Source organism: Magnolia sinica, chromosome 16 (assembly GCF_029962835.1).
Source record: "Magnolia sinica isolate HGM2019 chromosome 16, MsV1, whole genome shotgun sequence".
Lineage (NCBI taxonomy): Eukaryota > Viridiplantae > Streptophyta > Magnoliopsida > Magnoliales > Magnoliaceae > Magnolia > Magnolia sinica.
The window spans coordinates 39,932,296-39,952,000 of NC_080588.1; positions in this window are offsets into that span (position 1 = coordinate 39,932,296).

The window sequence follows — 19,705 nt, forward strand, 5'->3', positions numbered from 1 at the left end:
TTGATATATGTGATGTAACCATGAGGGGCCCATAGTGGCGGGGTCCCTCTATCACCGTCTCTCTCTCTCTCTCTCTCTCTCTCTCTCTCTCTCTCTCTCTCTTTATATGGTGATGATGATGAAGGGGTGTGTGGCCCATCTGGTATGTGTCCCACTATGAAGCATATATTTCATGTGGGACCCATCTGATGGATGTGATGGCTCTACACCGTCCAACCGTTATCGGGCCTAGACGAAAGGAAAACGCAAATATTAGATTGATCTAAATCAAGTGGGCCATGTCTATTTGGGACCCACCTTGATATGTATCAGGTCGTCTGTCCTGCATCCCGGGATGCTGGACGTGGGCCGAGTGGAGTGTGTACAGACAATGGGATGGGCTGACAGCGCTTGGACGTTAAAAAAAATAAAATAAAATTGGTTCTTAGGTGGGCCGCTCATACAGGCTCCACCCTGATGCTTTGATCCAATCCATGTCGTCTATCCCATTTCCCTATTCATTTTAGGTGTTGAGCCGAAAACTAAGGCCAATCCGACTTTCTGGCGGGCCATAGTATAGAAAACAGTATTTTCTACCATTAAAATGCACCTGATGTTTCTATACCCCAAAATATATCCGATATTGGGCTTTTTTGGCTTATCTTGAGCCATAGGAGCCAGTGGGCGGGGTGAATCCTCACGATGCAAGCCCCACCTATGAAAAACCCAAAGAAAACCATAAAAAAATATTAAGAAAATAAACTGCAACAAACATTGCTACTGTTGCCATCCAGAGGACGGCGCAGCAGCATCCTCTGCGCACGGACGAGAAAGGCAGGGACCCACGGTCCCAGCCATGGGCCCCACCATGATGTGTGTTGCCATCAACACCATGCATTTAGTGGGCCCCTTAGGGTAGTGGGCCCCCTCTCAAAAATCAGCCGTATATAAACTCAGGTGGCCCACGTTACTGGAAACAGTTGGATTGAACGTCTGCCATTGAAACCCTCTTAGGTGTCACAGGAGTTTTGGACCATTATGAAAATTGTTTTTCTTCTTCATCCAGGGTCTGTGTGACCTTATCAGTGGTTTGGATGCCAAATAAACATTATGGTGGGCCCCACGTGGGATCCACTGATGTATGCAACCGTCCAGGCCGTCTAGGGCCTGGACGTGGAGATATATATATATATATACATATAATATTGTATTATATAATATATATACTTGATGGTGAGCCCTACATGGGACCCACCTCTACCCTTTTAGTGCAGCAGTGATATAGCTGCCCCTTTTGACGGCAGCAAGCCCGTAGGCCCCACATTGATGTATGTATTTCACACCGTCCATTGTTTCGACGGTGGGGCCCACCATGGTGCATGCATTGTATCTAAACCGTCCAACCATATCAAGATATCATTTTTATGGCTTGAGCAAAAGAATGGACCAGATTTAAAGTTTAAGTACACCCCACCGTTGAAATGGTGTGCCGTTCAAAATTTCTAAGGGCCACAGTAGTCTCCTATTAAGATGATATTTGTTTCCACTGCATCTATCACTATATTAACTTATGAATTGGTTGGATCTCAAATACATTCGGTGGCCCACACCGTGATATGATCATCCATTGATCAGGTGGACCACACCACAGGAATAGTGGAGGATTGAACATCTATCATTGAAACCCATTCGGGTCATGAAAGTTCTAGATCAATGGGGAATTGTTCTCCCTCTTAATCCAGGTCTTTATGAGCTACGATTAGATTGTTTGGAAAATAAACTTTATAGTGGGCCCTGTGAATTGTTTAAATAGTGAAAATTATTATCTCCACTGTCACTTGAGATATGGTCCAAATGATCCTTCAATATGACTCTTTATGGGTATGTATGAGGCCCATCTTGTTGTATTTGTGGCCCGTTGTTGAGGCTCACCTTGATGTATATACGAGGCTCATGTGATGCGGCCCATTTGACATATATTTGAGGCACAATGTGATATATATAAGGTCCATGACAAGTGTGATCCCACCATAGTTTATGTAATGATATTTGTGGCAGGCCGTGCCTTGGGAGCAATGATGGTTTGATGCCCACATTGTAAGGATGATGTTGGTTAAATGTCTGCATTGTCACTCTCCCTAAGGCCCACTGATAGGCTCATACTTGTAGTGTGTAGGCCGTCTAGGCCTATTTTCGTTATGAACAGAACCCATCACCATATAACATGTTTAGTATATATCCATGATTCATGCTCATACGCATCATATGTATACTTGATATGAGGAGTGACTGATCATAGCATATGTCTTCTGGCAGATTGTTTATGGGCTCCTTGATAGGCGGAGTTGCCCTACATAAGCGCGTGGTACGCGCAAGATTGTTGTATGACTGGTAGTGTGATTCATGCACTTTGCATTTATATGACATGATTACTGTACGCCCTAGCGACATCAGGGTTGTGGCCTTCACAGGCACATCGTGGATGGCTGGATCAGACACCGAAAATATTGTTTCTAACATCGGGGCGCCATAGATTTCCTTGGGTGAAAATCTCTAAACCCGATGGTACCAGAGGATGACTCCAAAGTCGAGACCGAGTGGATATATGAGCACACGAGGGCCGAATACCAGGAGGCCGCGTCTCCCACTGTGTCGTGGTCGGTTGGAAAGTGGTGTGGCCTTACTCGCCCGAGGGTAGGGGGCATTACTAGGCTGAGTTTCACCAGCTCGTGAATGGGTCCGCTATCGATGTGCTGGATAGGTATTGGCAGACTATTGGCCAGGTGGATAGTGAGGTTTCTTATGCTCACTTGGACTGTGCGGCTGGGAGAGGGGCAGTGGCAATTGGAGTGTACTAAACCCTGGTGATTATCCAAAATGAGAACTATACTGATATTTGATGAGCTGTATGAGGATTTGGATGAGGATTGACATGCTTGAGTTGCATCTCGCATCGCATGGTCTTGATATGGCCGATAACATTCATATCTTGCACCGCATAGCCTTAGTATGGCTGATTGCATTCATGTACTCATCACCATGATTCTGCATTACTCTGACCTTTCATTCTGAGCACGCTCATATTGCACACACACTTACACCACCTTCTAAGCTTTCTATAAACTTATGCACGATTGATGCGTGTAGGTAACGCCAGGACGCAGCCATAGCCTCGCCGCAAGTGGAGTGTATCATAGAGCTTCAAGAGTTTTTGGTTATTATCACCATTGTATTTCCCTTTATGCACCTTGTACTCAAGTTTTTTTATCATAGTGGATTTTATGATGGTGTTCTCGTGGTTATTGTTCATGGGTTATGTTATGGTTATGCTTATACAGAATTAAAATTATGTTTAAAATCCTCCTTTTAGGATCCCAGGATTGGAACCTGGTGTATGGGTGCCGGAAGCCGAGAATGGGGTACTACAGAGGCTGTCGGCGCCGGATTCGTCAATCGAGAATTTTGTGAGCCCAATTTCTAAGTTTGGGGCGCGACAGAAGTTGGTATTAGAGCATAACTTGGGAACAACTTAGAACAACATCACATATCTAGTATGAGTTTAGGTCAATTAGGTTTCGAGTGCGTAACTTTCCGATTTAGTCCCCTAACGTACCTTTGGGAGTTTTTAAGGATTGATAGGCGTCTTTGTTCTTTTCAATAGGACATGCCACGTAGGAGAGTGACCCGATCGACTCCCGCTCTACCACCTGAGGCTCCAGCATTACCATCTGCGACTCCCGTTCCACCCCCAGAGATCCCAGCTCCCCAGCCTGAGGATGTCGTTCCTCCAACTGAGGCCAGTGCGGATCTGACCATACTTGTGAGTGCCTCCCAGTTACAGCAGATGTTGCAGGCCGTGACGGGTGCGCTTCAGGGACAGGGCAGGCACCTAGTTGTTTCACCAGCCCAGGTAGAGCAGGAGCGCACGAGCGCCCTTCTTCATGAGTTCAGATAGCTCGATCCTCCGTGTTTCCAGAGCTAGGCAGATCCTACAGCAGCTGAGAAGTGGCGCTCCGATGTGGAGAAGATTTTTGATACTATGGCATGTACGACCCACCAGCGAGTCCGGTTAGCCATATTTCTTCTCTAGGGAGAGGTCGAGCGCTAGTGGACCTCCATTACCCGTGTTGTAGGGCCTGATCATGTCTGGACATGGAAAGATTTTATTAACTGATTCGAGTAGCAGTACTTCCCCGACCACATTCGTCGTCAGAGAGCGTTAGAGCTCGAGACTCAGGTGCAGGGGGACATGTCCGTGGTACAGTACACGGCCGTTTTGTGGCGTTATCGAGGTTTTACGCCGTATCTGGTTAATGATGAGGGGCGGAAGGCCTTCCATTTCAAGAACGGCTTGTGTTACGGTCTTCGAGGCCGTGTTATTAGGCATGAGCTCCTGGCCTTTTAGGCGGTAGTACGGAGGGCCCAAATTTATGAGACTGAGTGGGCCGGCTCACAAACCAATCAAGATCAGAGGAGAGGCTGAAAGAGGCAAGCCCCATCCAGTAGCTCTCAATAGCATCGACGACCGCAGAGATACAGGAGTCACCCATCTGCCAGAGCACTAGTAGCATCATTGGCACCTCCAGCCGCACCACCTCAGAGACAGCTTTCTGATACCTTCTATGGATGCAGTGAGATAGGAAACCATAGGTGGGAGTGTCCTCGACCTCAGCATCAGCAGCCGAGAGCACTACATCAGCCTCCACAGCAGTAGCAACTGCAGCAGCAACGACCGCAACTACCTCAGCCGCTGAGGCCCCACCAGCAGCAGAGACAGCTGTACAGGCCGCCGCAGAGGCAGCAGCAGCACCAGGGACCTCAGAGGGGACATGCACCTCCCCAGCCAGCTCAGGCTAAGTTCTAGGCGGCTCAGCAGGACCTGCAGACCTCCGAAGGAGTTGTCGAGGGTATGCTTCCAGTCTATGTAGGCATCGCCCGAGTACTATTTGATTACGGTGCTTCGCACTCATTCATATCTGAGAATTTTTACCGATCAACTGGATTGCTGACAAAGTCTGTTAGTGAGGGATTGACTGTATCGACGCCCTTGGGGAAGACTACAGTATTAGGCCGCTTCTGTTCGTCTTATCCCGTGTTAGTGGGAGAGATTTTCTTACTTGCCGACTTGTACGTGCTGCCGATGTCAGACTTTGACATTATCTTGGGCATGAATTGGCTTACAGAGTACTACGCCATCTTGGACTGTTTTACGAGGACAATCACATTCCGTATACCAGGCTTGCCACAGTTTCAGTTCGTTGTCAAGCCCAAAGGAGAGCCGTTGTCTTCTTTGATGTCCTGCGCATTAGAGGAGCCTGTTGCCATGTGTATCGATCAGTTGCCGGTGGTCTGTGATTTTTTCGATGTGTTCCAAGAGATTCCAGGATTGCTGCCGCACCGTCATATTGAGTTTCAAATCGATCTTCTACCCGGTACCACGCCTATCTCGAAGGCCCCATACCGTATGGCACCGATGGAGTTGCATGAGCTGCAGCAACAGTTGGACGAGTTGTGTGAGTTGGGATTTATTCGTCTGAGTAGTTCTCCATGGGGAGCGCTGGTACTCTTCGTCAGGACGAAGGATGGCTCGTTGAGGCTCTGTGTGGATTACCGCAAGCTCAACCGGGTCACGATCAAGAACAAGTACCCGCTCCCCATGATAGATGATTTGTTTGATCAGCTGCAGGGTGCACAGTTCTTTTTAAAAATTGATCAGCATTTCAGTTATCATTAGATTCGAGTTCGAGAGGAGGACATCCCGAAGACGGCCTTCAGGACGTGTTATGGTCATTTTGAGTTTCAGGTCATGTCCTTCGGACTGACCAATGCACCCGCGGTCTTCATGCAGTTGATGAACGAGGTCTTCCGTCCATATCTTGATCAGTTTGTTGTGGTTTTCATCGATGACATTCTGATATATTCGAGGACCCGTGAGGACCACATGCAGCATTTAAAGATCGCATTGCAGACGCTCCGTGCCCACCAGCTTTATACGAAGCTGGAGAAGTGTGAGTTCTGATAGGAGGAGATGAGGTTCCTCGGTCACGTGGTGACGAGGGAGGGTGTCACAGTAGACCCCTCGAAGGTTGAGGCAGTGCATCAGTGGGGCCAGCCCACGACTGCATCCAAGATCTGCAGTTTTCTTAGTTTAGCGGGATACTATCAGCGTTTCATTAAGGGCTTCTCCCGTATTGCAGTCCCGTTGACCAGGTTAACTCGGAAGGGCGCAGATTTTGTTTAGACTGACGTATGTGAGCAAACATTTGTAAAACTGAAGGACCGTCTGACGTCCACTCCTGTCCTCACTCTTCCCTCTGGGAGTGATGGATTTGTTGTATTTACCGATGCCTCACGTATTGGTTTAGGTGTTGTCCTGATGCAGCACGGTAAACTTGTAGCCTTCGCGTCTCGTCAACTTAAGGTCCATGAGCTGAACTACCCCACGCATGATTTGGAGCTGACAGCAGTCGTCTTCACACTGAAGGTATGGAGGCACTATCTCTATGGGGTCAGGTTCGAGCTCTTCTTTGACTACAAGAGCTTGAAGTATCTATTCTCTCAGTCCGAGCTGAACATGAGGCAGAGGCATTGGATGGAGCTCCTAAAGGATATGATTTTGATCTCCACTACCACCCAGGCAAGGCGAATGTGGTGGCGGATGCCCTCAGCCGTCAACCACGAGGCCTGGTGGCACATATGATGATTCAGGAGTGGAGGATGCTCGAGGATATAACAGAGTACAACTTCGAGTTTGGTCTACAGTCTTCTATCGTTCAACTATTGAGCCTGTTGATTCAACCCTCTCTTATCACAAGGGTAATCGAGGCTCAGCAGACAGACGAGTCGTTACAGGATTACCGAGCAGAGGTGGCATCTGAGAGTTAGACATATTGGCAGATTGGTTCTGATGGTGGACTTCGCTTCAGAGACCGATTATGTGTCCCGGATATTCCTGAGTTGCCAGAGATCTTATGATCGAGGCACATCAATCGCGGTTTTCTATCCACCCTGGTTCGACGAAGATGTATCACGATATGAGGAGACAGTATTTTTGGGTAGGGATGAAGTGCCAGATTGCCAGTTTTGTGGCCGATTGTGACACATGCCAGTGTGTCAAGGCTGATCATCAGAGACCCCCTGGTCCATTGCAGTCGTTGAGCATCCCGATGTGGAAGTGGGAGCACGTGTCGACAAATTTTATCATGGGCTTGCCGAGGACTCAGCACGGTCATGACGTCATCTGGGTCGTCGTTGATTGTCTGACGAAGTCGGCACATTTTCTTGCGATTCGTACAACTTGGCCCTTAGACTGGCTTGCGAGATTATTCATCGAGGAGATTGTGAGACTGCACGGCATTCCAGTCTCAATCGTTTCTAACCAAGACTCGAGGTTCACGTCTCAGTTTTGGGAAAGCTTTCAGAGAGCAAAGGGCATTGATTTGAGGCTCAACACTGCGTATCATTCGCAAACCGATGGCCAGACTGAGAAGGTCAACCAGATCCTTGAGGATATACTTCAAGCCTGCGTGATTGATTTCGGGGATAACTGGGATGAGCATCTACGATTGGCTGAGTTTGCATACAACAATAGTTATCAGGCAACCAATGGCATGGCTCCTTTTAAGGCATTATATGGCAGATCATGCAGATCTCCGAGTTGTTGGATCGAGGCCGGAGAGCGGCGTCTCCTAAGTCCTGAACTTGTACAGCAGATGTCAGAGGCTATCGATATCATCAAGCAGAGGATGCGTACAGCTCAAAGCCGACAGAAAAGTTTTACTAATTACCGACGTCGTCCTTTGGAGTTCGCAATAGGGGACAGTGTATCTCAAGGTCTCGCCTATGAAGGGCATAGTTCGATTTGGAGCGAAGGGCAAGCTTGCCCTGAGATTCATAGGACCTTTCAAGATCACTGGGCAGCTTGCCTTGCCATCTCAGTTGTCTGGCGTCCACAACATTTTTCATGTCTCTATGCTGAGGAAGTGTGGGTCAGACATCATTCCTGTTATTGATTGGCAGCCGTTAGAGGTTCGTGAGGACGCTTCTTACATTGAGCAGCCAGTTCGTATCCTTGATCTGAAGGAGCAAGTCCTCTGGACCAAAGTCATTCCCTTAGTGAAAGTTCAGTGGGGTCACTATTCTGTTGATGAGGCGTCTTGGAAGCGCGAGGCTGAGATTCGAGAGCGCTATCCCCATCACTTTGATGATTGATTATATGTTATATCCTGTATGTTGTCTCTAATTTTATATGACAATGCATTATTTCCTCTTCTATTATGAGTTATGATTACTTACAATGATCGTGTAAATTTTAAGGATAAAATTTTTATTTAGAGGGGAGAGTTGTAAGACCCGTATCCTAGTCCGTACCGTTTCGTAGGCTTCCGCAGTCCTCCCAGTTGAATTCTGACAACCCTCGACCTGTATCCAACGTTTGCACGCGAACCTAAGTTGAGTCCTGCATACTGAAGTAGGTTCGACATAAAATTTGCACCTTATCGACTGCGCCGTCGCCACAGTTCCAATGTCGCAACTCGCGCACTGAACCGATACTTCAGCCAGGAGATGTTGGTCCGCGTTCGTTCCGAAGAAATGTCGCGCGTTGTGAATTTTGAGGGAATCTCTATAACATGTCCCATCAATCAATCAATCATTCAAATCAAGTACACCCCATACCTCATGTACAAGCTCCATCCCTCCTTTTCCATAAGTCAACTCTCTCTCTCCGCTAACCATCCCTCTTTTAACAAAAAAATCAAACTCACCCATACCTCCCATCCCCTTCCTTACAACACCCATCCTTATCACCCCATCACTTCCTTCTCTCATATCTCAAACCTCCCAAGCAACAAATTCCAACGTCCAAGCATTTCCAAGAGCAAACAAGTGTGGCCCATTTTCCTACCCTCTCATCTCTCATCCCCACCATCAAAACTCCATCAACCACCATCAAAAGTGAAGGTAAGGAGCTAAGGAGGCTAAGGGACCAAGAAGGAGGCTAACAGGTGGGTGATCCACCGTTAATTCTTATTTTAGGGCCCACTTGTTGGTAGGACCCATGTTGATGTATGTGATGTAACCATGAGGGGCCCATAGTGGCGGGGTCTCTCTCTCTCTCTCTCTCTCTCTCTCTCTCTCTCTCTCTCTCTCTCTCTCTTTGTATGGTGATGATGATGAAGGGGTGTGTGGCGCATCTAGTGTGTGTGTGTGTGTCCCACTATGAAGCATATATTTCATGTGGAACCCATCTGATGGATGTGATGGCTCTACACCGTCCAACCGTTACCGGGCCTAGACGGAAGGAAAACACAAATATTAGATTGATCTAAATTAAGTGGGCCACGTCTATGTGGGACCCACCTTGATATGTATTCAGGCCGTCCGTCCAACGTCCCTGGACGCTGGACATGTGCCGAGTGAAGTGTGTACAGACAATGGGATGGGCTGACAGCGCCTAGACGTTAAAAAATTTTAAAAATTTTGGTTCTTAGGTGAGCCGCTCATACAGGGGTCCACCCTGATGCTTTGATCCAATCCATGCCGTCTATCTCATTTCCCTACTCATTTTAGGCGTTGAGCCGAAAAACGAGGCCAATCCGACTTTCTGGCAGGTCATAGCATATAAAACAATATTTTTTACCGTTAAAATGCACTCTGATGTTTTTGTACCCCAAAATATATCTGATATTGGGCTTGTTTGGTTTGTCTTGAGCCATAGGAGCCAGTGGGCGGGGTGGATCCTCACGATGCGGGCCCCACCTATGAAAAACCCCAAGAAAACCACAAAAAAAAATTTTAAAAATAAACTACAGCAGATGTTTGCTACTGCTGCCATCAAGAAGATGGCACAACAGCGTCCTCTGCGCACGGACGAGAAAGGCAGGGACCCACGGTCCCAGCTGCGGGCCCCACCGTGATGTGTTGCCATCAACACCGTGCATTTAGTGGGCCCCTTAGGGTAGTGGCCCCCTCTCAAAAATCAGCCATATACAAACTCAGGTGGCCCACGTTACTGGAAATAGTTGGATTGAACGTCTGCCATTGAAACCCTCTTGGGTTTCACAGGAGTTTTGGACCATTATGAAATTTGTTTTTCTTCTTCATCCAGGGTCTATGTGACCTTATCAGTGGTTTGGATGGCAGATAAACATTATGGTGGGGCCCGTGTGGGATCCACTGAAGTATGCAACCGTCCAGGCCGTCCAGGGCCTGGACGTGTAGATCTTATATATATTATATATTATATATGTTATATATATATATTATATAATATATATATACTTGATGGTGGGCCCTACGTGGGACCCACCTCTACCCTTTTAGTGCAGCAAGCTGCATGTGCAGCAGCGATATAGTTGCCCCTTTTGACGACAGCAAGCCCATAGGCCCCGCATTGATGTATGTATTTCACACCTTCCATTGTTTCGATGGTGGGGCCCACCATGGTCCATGCGTTATATCCAAACCATCCAACCATATCGAGATATCATTTTTATGGCTTGAGCAAAAGAATGGATTAGATTTAAAGTTCAAGTAGACCCCATCGTTGAAATGGTGTGCCGTTCAAAATTTCTAAGGGCCACAGTAGTCTCCTATTAAGATGATATTTGTTTTCACTACATCTATCACTATATTAACTTATGAATTAGTTGGATCTCAAATACTTTCGATGGCCCACACCATGATATGATCATCCATTGATCAGGTGGACCACACCACAGGAATAGTGGAGGATTGAACCTCTATCATTGAAACCCATTCGGGTCACGAAAGTTCTGGATCAATGGGGAATTGTTCTCCCTCTTAATCCAGGTCTTTATGAGCTACGATTAGATTGTTTGGAAAATAAACTTTATATTGGGCCCTGTGAATTGTTTAAACAGTGAAAATTATTATCTCTACTGTCACTTGGGATATGGTCCAAATGATCCTTCAATATGACTCTTTATGGGTATGTATGAGGCCCATCTTGTTATATTTGTGGCCCGTTGTTGAGGTCCACCTTGATGTATATATAAGGCCCATGTGATGTAGCCCATTTGACGTATTTGAGGCACAATGTGATGTATATAAGGTCCATGACAAGTGTGATCCCACCATAGTTTATGTAATAATATTTGTGGCGGGCCTTGCCTTGGGAGCAATGATGGTTTGATGCCCACATTGTAAAGATGATGTTGGTTAAATGTCCACATTGTCACTCTCCCTAGGGCCCACTAATAGGCTCATACTTGTAGTGTGTAGGCCGTCTAGGCCCATTTTCATTATGAATAGAGCCCATCACCATATAACATGTTTAGTATAAATCCATAATTCATGGTCATACACATCATATGTATGCTTGATATGAGGAGTGACTGATCATAGCATATGCCTTCGGGCAAATTGTTTATGGGCTCCTTGATAGGCGGAGTTACCCTACATGAGCGTGCGGTATGCGCAGGATTGCTGCATGACTGGTAGTGTGATTCATGCACTTCGCATTTATATGACATGATTACTATACGCCCTAGCGACATCAGGGCTATGGCCTCTACAGGCACATCGTGGATGACAGGATTGGACACCGAAAATACTGTTTCTAGCATTAGGGAGCCATAAATGTCCCTGGGTGAAAATTCCTAAACCCGATGGTACCAGAGGATGACTCCAGCATCGAGACTGAGTGGATATATGAGCGCATGAGGGTCGAATACTAGGAGGCCGCATCTCCCACTGTGTCGTGGTCGGTTGGAAAGCGGTATGGCCTTACTCGCCCATGGGTAGGGGGCATTACTAGGTTGAGTTTGACCAGCTCATGAATGGGTCCGCTATCAACGTGTCGGATAGGTATTGGCAGACTATTGGCCAGACGAATAGTGAGGTTTCTTATGCTCACTTGGACTGTGCGGCTGGGAGAGGGGCAGTGCCATTTGTAGTGTACTAAACTCCAGTGATTATCCAAAATGAGAATTATACTGATTTTGATGAGATGTATGAGGATTTGGATGAGGATTGGCATGCTTGAGTTGCATCTCGCATCACATGGTCTTTATATGGCCGATAGCATTCATATCTTGCACTGCTAGCCTTGGTACGGCCGATTGCATTCATGTACTCATCACTATGATTCCGCATTACTCTTACCTTTTATTCTGAGTACGCTCATATTGCGCACACACTTACACCACCCTCTAAGCTTTCTATAAGCTTATACATGATTGATGCATGCAGGTGACGTCAGGACGCAGCCGTAGCCTCGCCGCAGCAGGAGCGTATCGCAGAGCTTCACGAGTTTTTGGTTATTATCACCATTGTATTTCCCTTTATGCGCCTTGTACTCAAAAGTTTTTTATCATAGTGGATTTTATGATGGTGTTCTCGTGGTTATTGTTTATGGGTTATGCTATGTTATGCTTATACAGAATCAAAATCATGTTTAGAATCCTCCTTGTAGGATCCCAGGATCGAAACCTGGTGTATGGGTGCCGGGAGCCAAGAATGGGGTACTACGGAGGCTGTTGACGCCGAATTCGACAATTGGGAATTTTATGAGCCCGATTTTCGAGTTTGGGGTGTGACATATTGCATATGATTGTAAAATATGTTTAGATGATTACATACTAGGCTTCATAGCTCACCCTTTTGGGACTCAACAATCATGGATGCAGAGAGCAATAAGTGCCTCGGGGATTGGCCATTTGATCTCTCTTTTTTTTTTTTACGATTAGCTTGTGAGTACACACCCATGTCAGTACACACACTCCATGTTAGCCACCCCCACTAGGGATCGATACCAAGACCTCAAGTGTTAAAACGAGGTATCTCCACTCAGTCTGCCATTTAATCTCTTTAATGTACCCCCAAATGAAAAAAGAAAAGGAAAATGAGTATCTTGCCATGTACAAGAGGAAGAAACACTAGAAGATGATTACTTCTTAGATTGAATTTTTGTTTATAAACAATTATTGAGATTGTAATTAAATAATGTTATTATGGTTTGATAATATGATTGTTGATGCCTCTACCTTTGGTACTCTATCGTGAATAGTTATTTTGTGGTGAATGTTGGTGTGATTGTTATAACTTATGCTCGAGTCACACTTATGACTTGGCAATTGGGTCGAGTGAGCTCGAGTGTCGAAATTGAGGTATGATATAAAGACTGCATACACCAAGCTCTATGGGGCTTAAAATTGAATCATTTTTTATCATTCGGAAAGTATTTTCAATGAGCTTTCCAACGAGTTATGGCTCGCTTGAAGATGCAGGTATCACACCAATGCTACAAAGATAGGAACTTATAGTTATGACTAGGTCCTAGAGGAGGGGGGGTGTGAATATGAGCTTCTAAAAATTTTATAACTCTATTCAAATCAAACCACATGAAAAATATGTAGTGGGTACAAACTTATAGACTAACATAAGAGAAATTTTATGTAAAAAAAGAATAGTCTTATGATGCGAAATGGAGATATCAAATGAGTGCAATGAATCAAACTCCTAGCATTCAATCTACTTATGCATTCATAAAGAATAAGAATCAAGTTCAAAGCATAAATAAAAATGCATCAACACATTGCAAACACGACGTTATATAGTGGTTCTAAAACTTGCCTACTCTACTCCCAGATGATGAACTAAAACTCAAGTTTTCCAAGTTTTCACTATTTCACATGGTTTTCAAGGTTCACCACAAACATTACAATATGATATCCTACACAAGGACTCACACATTCACACCCGTCAGTGGCTTACATAAGGTCTTAACTCATGAGTTTAGATCACAAAGTCGTGAATAGTTCTACACAAGAACCAAACACATACACACTCGCCGGTGGCCTACACATGGACTTGACTTGGAGTTTGAGTCTCAAACTCCAAATTCAAATACCCATAATAGATGAGTTTATGGACTCTTAACATAAAAACTCTTACAAGTTTGGATGAACCCCTTAATAGGGTGAGTCTTGAGATGCTTATTTAATCCTAAAGCAGTTTCTCTTCAGCTCCCATGAATAAGTACCTTGTAATTGATCTTCCCATGAGAGTGCAAAGGTAACGAGAGAATGGGATTCACTTAGATAGGCATTCTAAATTGTATTAGACAAAGGGTTTTCTCATCGAACCCAAGGGTTGACAAGCCCAAGTGCAACACTGCGATGTAGTATTAACTTAGTGAGATCGAGATTGTTCCGCATTGAATTGGGTTGATAACACAATAACAACTAACTGAGTGGTATGAGTTTTAATCCAGTGGTAGAAAAAGAGGACATAAACAATAATTAAATGCAACTAAGGATCAAGGAATTCCCACTTAACAAATTTTGAAACTCAATTCGTCTTATATGAGTCAATAACTTAACTAGAACTGAATTCCAACCCATTCTAATTAGAAGATAAAGCTATAAATATAATCACAAACATCCAACAGGTTATATGAATTGAGATGGATCAATCTCTCATGAAGATCTAGGCAATTAATCGCAGGGAATCAAAAGCATCTATTGTACCTGAAGTTAAAAATATATTAATCGATTTTATAGATTAACTCCTCAAATCTAGGAATTCAATCAAAATAATAACAATTCAACATTAAAAACCATAAACTTGAATTAAAAACCAATTAAATAACAAAATTCATCAAGAGGTTCATCCCTTAGCCTTAGCTAAGAGATTAGCCTAACATGGCTAACATCTTAAACAAAACAAAAGGAAAATAAAATATGAATGATAGATTGAAGAAGAATGACGCCGGAAGAGCTACGCCTTCACTTTGAATCACCCCCAAAACCCTAGATTGATACCTAGAGACGTCCTAGTGAATAGATTTAAAAGAATCAATTCCACACTGCCCAGAAAATTTACAAACTTGAGCATTAACCGCCTTCGACGATAGGAGCTTCGATGGGATTGAAACCTATTAAGGACCTGTCGATATGATTGAAGATGCGCTCGATGGAATTGAAGAATGTCAAAAAAAACTGTCCAACAATGAGCTTTTAAAATTCATGAGTTTATTGATGGGATTGAAGAGTTTTTTTATGAGATCAAAGAACAATTCAGCAAACAATCTGAAAAATCCAGAATTTATCGATATGAAGTTCAATCTCATCGAGTTCTATTAATTGCTTGTCGATAGGATCGAAGATCCATCGATGGAATCGACAATCTCTGATTTTCTTCAATTCTTCTTAAAACGTTATAAGTGCCTTAGTTTGTCAATCAGCGCGTGTTGTAAGTCGTAGAGTCACGAGAGCCCCAATGAAGATTTAAGATTGAAGACTTGAAGATTGAAGTCGTCCAAAGCAATGAAATGGTAAAGTATTGGGACCTTTTTAAAAACCTATACCCACCTTATAAAACTTAACCCTCTTTCTAGCCAAACCCCATATGAAAAACCTAATCAAGAATTGCTAGTAAGTGGTTGTGGGAAGAAATCTATTCAAAAAGAAGACCATAAACAGTTCAATTTCAATCCCATCGAAAAAGCAGCTCAAAGTGTCACACCCCAAACTCAAAAACCGAGCTCACAAAATTCTCAATCGCCAAATCCGACGCCAACAGCCTCTGTAGTACCCCATTCTCGACTCCCAGCGCCCATACGCCAGATTTTCGATCCTGGGATCCTACAAGGAGGATTTTTAGTATAAATTTTTTTGTAAAGGAGCATAACCACAAGTGTACCCAAATCACAAGAGCAACATCATCATCACATGTCCACTAATATAAATCATTGATTACAATGCTAAAAGAAAATACATGAATATAATAAAATCTCCATAAAGCTTGGCCTCCACGCTCCTGCCTCAATGCTATTGCGACCTAACGTCGTCTGCACGCAATGGTCGTGTATAAGGTTATAAAAAGCTTAGAGGGTGGTGTATGTGTGTGCAACGCACATGCCAAGCATATAGATATTAGAGTAAGTGAAAATACTGACAATTCCATCAATACCATCAAACTTATCCAGACTATGTGATGCAAAGATATAATAAGGTAAAGTCATATGCTGAGGAAGCAATGTAAATTGACTATGCAATGTGGAGATATCATAAGCCAAAAGTCATATCTAGGCCGTACAGTGTAGAATCATAGTAAACCCAATGTCATAAGCTAAAGGTGCAGTACAATATGCAAATGCAAAATAAATAATAAAGCTGGAATGTGTAATCGAGATGATAGTACGTGATATCGCAAGCTGTGGGGTTCATCACAAGAAACTTCTATCCAAACCAGTCTCAAACCTAAATTTGCATAGCCAGACTCAATGTGGTAAACTCCTTAACTCAGGTTTATCGCGCGCCCCAACCAAAATCCTAGCCATTGCAAAGGTACACATAACGAATTAGTTGCGCACCACCACCTCGAGTGGATAGTGAATAAATAAATCAAACAATCGAATACTGAGAACATAACTCCTGCTTAGTAGTACACATATCAGTACCGTACATCTCTAGGATCATCATCGGGGTCTAGTGCACTCAACGCCAGCTTGCCGCCCCATCAAGCACACAATGGGTAAGTGGAAGAGACCTCAATATCTGATTGCCAATATCGGCCCGGCTCGTTAATAGCAGACCTATTCCTCAAGCTCTGTTAGACTCAGCCTAGTCATTGCCTACTCCTTGGGCGGGTAAGGCCACACCCCTCTCATAACAGACCACGACGCAATGGGAGATGTGGCCTACTGGTATTCGGCACTCGGCGCTTATGTATCCACTCGGTCTAAACGTTTGAGCATCCTCTGGAACCAAGAGGGTTTAGGAAATTTCACCCAAGGACATCTATAGCATCCCATGTAGAAAAAGATTTTCAGTGTCCAATGCTGTCATCCACGATATGCCCATGGAGGCTGGTTGTTTGCCTCCAAGTGCAGAGGTTCGTAAGTAATATCCTGTGAATACAGGGTCGATCCCACAGGGAGATGAATTGCGAGAAGAAAAAAATCAAATGCAAAACCAACTAAGTAATAAAAACTAAACTGATGATTTCATTTTGGGATTTTTGAATGGAAGTAATTCAACTGAATTAAAATAACACCCAAGCTTCAAAGTTCCACACATAAGTTAGTGTTTCAAAATCACGATGACTTGGATAACACAACTAGGATCTGAACACTATGGCCAGCTTAATCGAAAAATAAAACAGTTTAAATATTTTAAGAAATGATATAAAAGATTAGAAAATCATGGATTTGCACCATTGACATATATTCTCAAGCGCCGGTGATTTTAAGTATTCAATATCCATGAGATAATGAAAATTAAAGAAATATAGCAGGTTGAGAACCTCTCCTATCTAGGAAATCTGATTGATCTAGGGTAAGCCTATCCATCAATGTGGATCTTATATGATGGAAACATATAGATCTCATAAGAGGATAAAAAATGAAACCTAAATAATAGATAACATACATACACCATTCTTCTCATCATTAAAACAATCAATCATCATAACTTAAAGAATTATTAAACCCATGTGCTTCCCCTCTAGCTTGGGCTAGAGGGAACTTAGAAAAACATAATTAAATTGCACAAATAAAAAACAAGAAGAAAAAATAAATGCAAATAGAAAAGATTTAAAAAAACAACTTCTAAAACTTTAATAAAATTAAAAACTCTTTAAAAACTCTAAATCTTGCTTTGGGATGCCTTTAATGATGCTTAGGAATGCCCTAGGAAGCCCTATTTATAAGTGGGGAGCTTCAATCTTCGTACAAAGTTGGAAAATTCCAGAAACCACCTCAAACTTACACAGTTTCCTAAAATAGACATCTCACTACACAATTTGTTTAAAATAGATTTTTTCCCTGTGCAGTTTCTCAAAAGAGACTTCAGAACTTCAGAATACACTTTTTCAGGACGATTTCAAGATTTTTCACTTCAAATCTTCGATTATTTTCATTCCTCACTTGGTTTTTTTGAATCTTTAGCATGTGAATTCTTCAATTTTAGTCTCCTAAGATCCATCCCTTGCCTTGGTGATTCTTGAGCATCAAATTCATGCTTTTTAATACCCCTTTTCAATCCAAGCTCTTAAATTTACCTTGCAATATATACATGAGTAAAATAGAATATTAAGCTGATTCATGTTCATAAAACCAAGATGTAAATCGGGGAAATTATGCAATATTTGAGTCTCAACACACCCCCCCAACCAGCATGTTATTAGTCCCGAGCAAAATAAGTGAAGAAAAATAAAAATAAAAATAAAAACTAATTTTAGAAAAAAATTAAAATGAAAAAAAAAAAATCTAACTACACTTTCACAGGTAATCTCAATTGCATTTAACATATGCAACAAGCCTTTAAACCCCTAGGTTTCCCCTAGTGGACGAGTTATATTCTCGTGAGGGTTTTCAGAAATATTACCCATAAACATTGAAAACATGAAAAATAGTTAAATACTCAGAAATTTATACAATTATTCCCCCATCATATGAATTCCAAAACAAAACAATACTTACCCTAAGTCTGAAGTTAGAATCTTAATTTCTTAATCCATTACATCCTTGAGTTCAGAGACCTAATTAAAATTTAGAATAGTTATTATCCAATATACTTAGGTGCGCCATGACACTAGTCTAACTTTGAGAAATATGCATGATCTTTATCCTCACTCCTTTCAATCATTCCAAGAATATGAAATCTCTAGTTATCTCATTTTCTTCATGACATTTCTTCTTTTATCATCATATCCTCATTATTATAGACCACCCTTAAATGAAGATTCTCACCAGGTTTACTTCATAACCTAAGGTATCGTACTTGTAATGGTCACAGTAATGGATACTTAGGTATCCTTACTCTGGATTACTGACACGATTGTTATGGTCATTACATTCATGCTCTATAAAAAAAAGTCCATCACTTTTTTTCCTTCAATATTCTCTCTTTTAAGCATATTTCAATGATACTAGTTCATTTAACTTTGTTTGAATTAAAATTTGTTATTCTAGTTCACATATCACATTTCTCACTTAGTTAGCTAGGGTGTATTGTGAATTCAGTACATCAAATTACAACTTACTTTAAACTAGTGATTAGATAATTGAACTTAAGTCTATAATTTTCAGTTATCAGAATTCTGACTACTATCAACCTAGACTAAGTATTAACTTTGTCTTTGGAATTCGTATAATATCATGTTCACATTCTTGTATATATTATTTTGAAAATGTTGAAAATATTTCCCCATAAACTTTTTTAAAAAAAATCCCCATAAACCTAAGAAAAAACTAAAACCTAAAAAAAATCTCACATGGATGACTATCCACACCCTCCAACCTAAAATCTACATTGTCCCCAATGTAATGATAATGTAATGCAAAGAACAATAAAAATAAAAGAAATGGTGGATAATACCTACCATGAAGAACTCACCTGCTAGGTGACACTAAAAAAATTGAATATGATACAAATCCTACATAAATGCTCCATCAGACTACGAGCATCAATCTGAATATTCTGGCTCATGAAGAGGGACAGACTCCTCTCCCAAATGAAAGTTTTCCACATAAGGCTTCAATCTCTAACCATTAACTTTACACACATTGCCATTACGTGGATTCTCAATTTTAACAGCACCATGCGTATAAACATTCTTCACAATGAAGGGGCCTGTCCATCTTGATCTTAACTTTCCTGGAAAGAACTGGAGACGGGAATTGTACAATAGGACCTTTTGCTGAGGTTTAAAATTCTTCCTCAGGATGTTTTTGTCATGAAAAGCTTTGGTCCTCTCT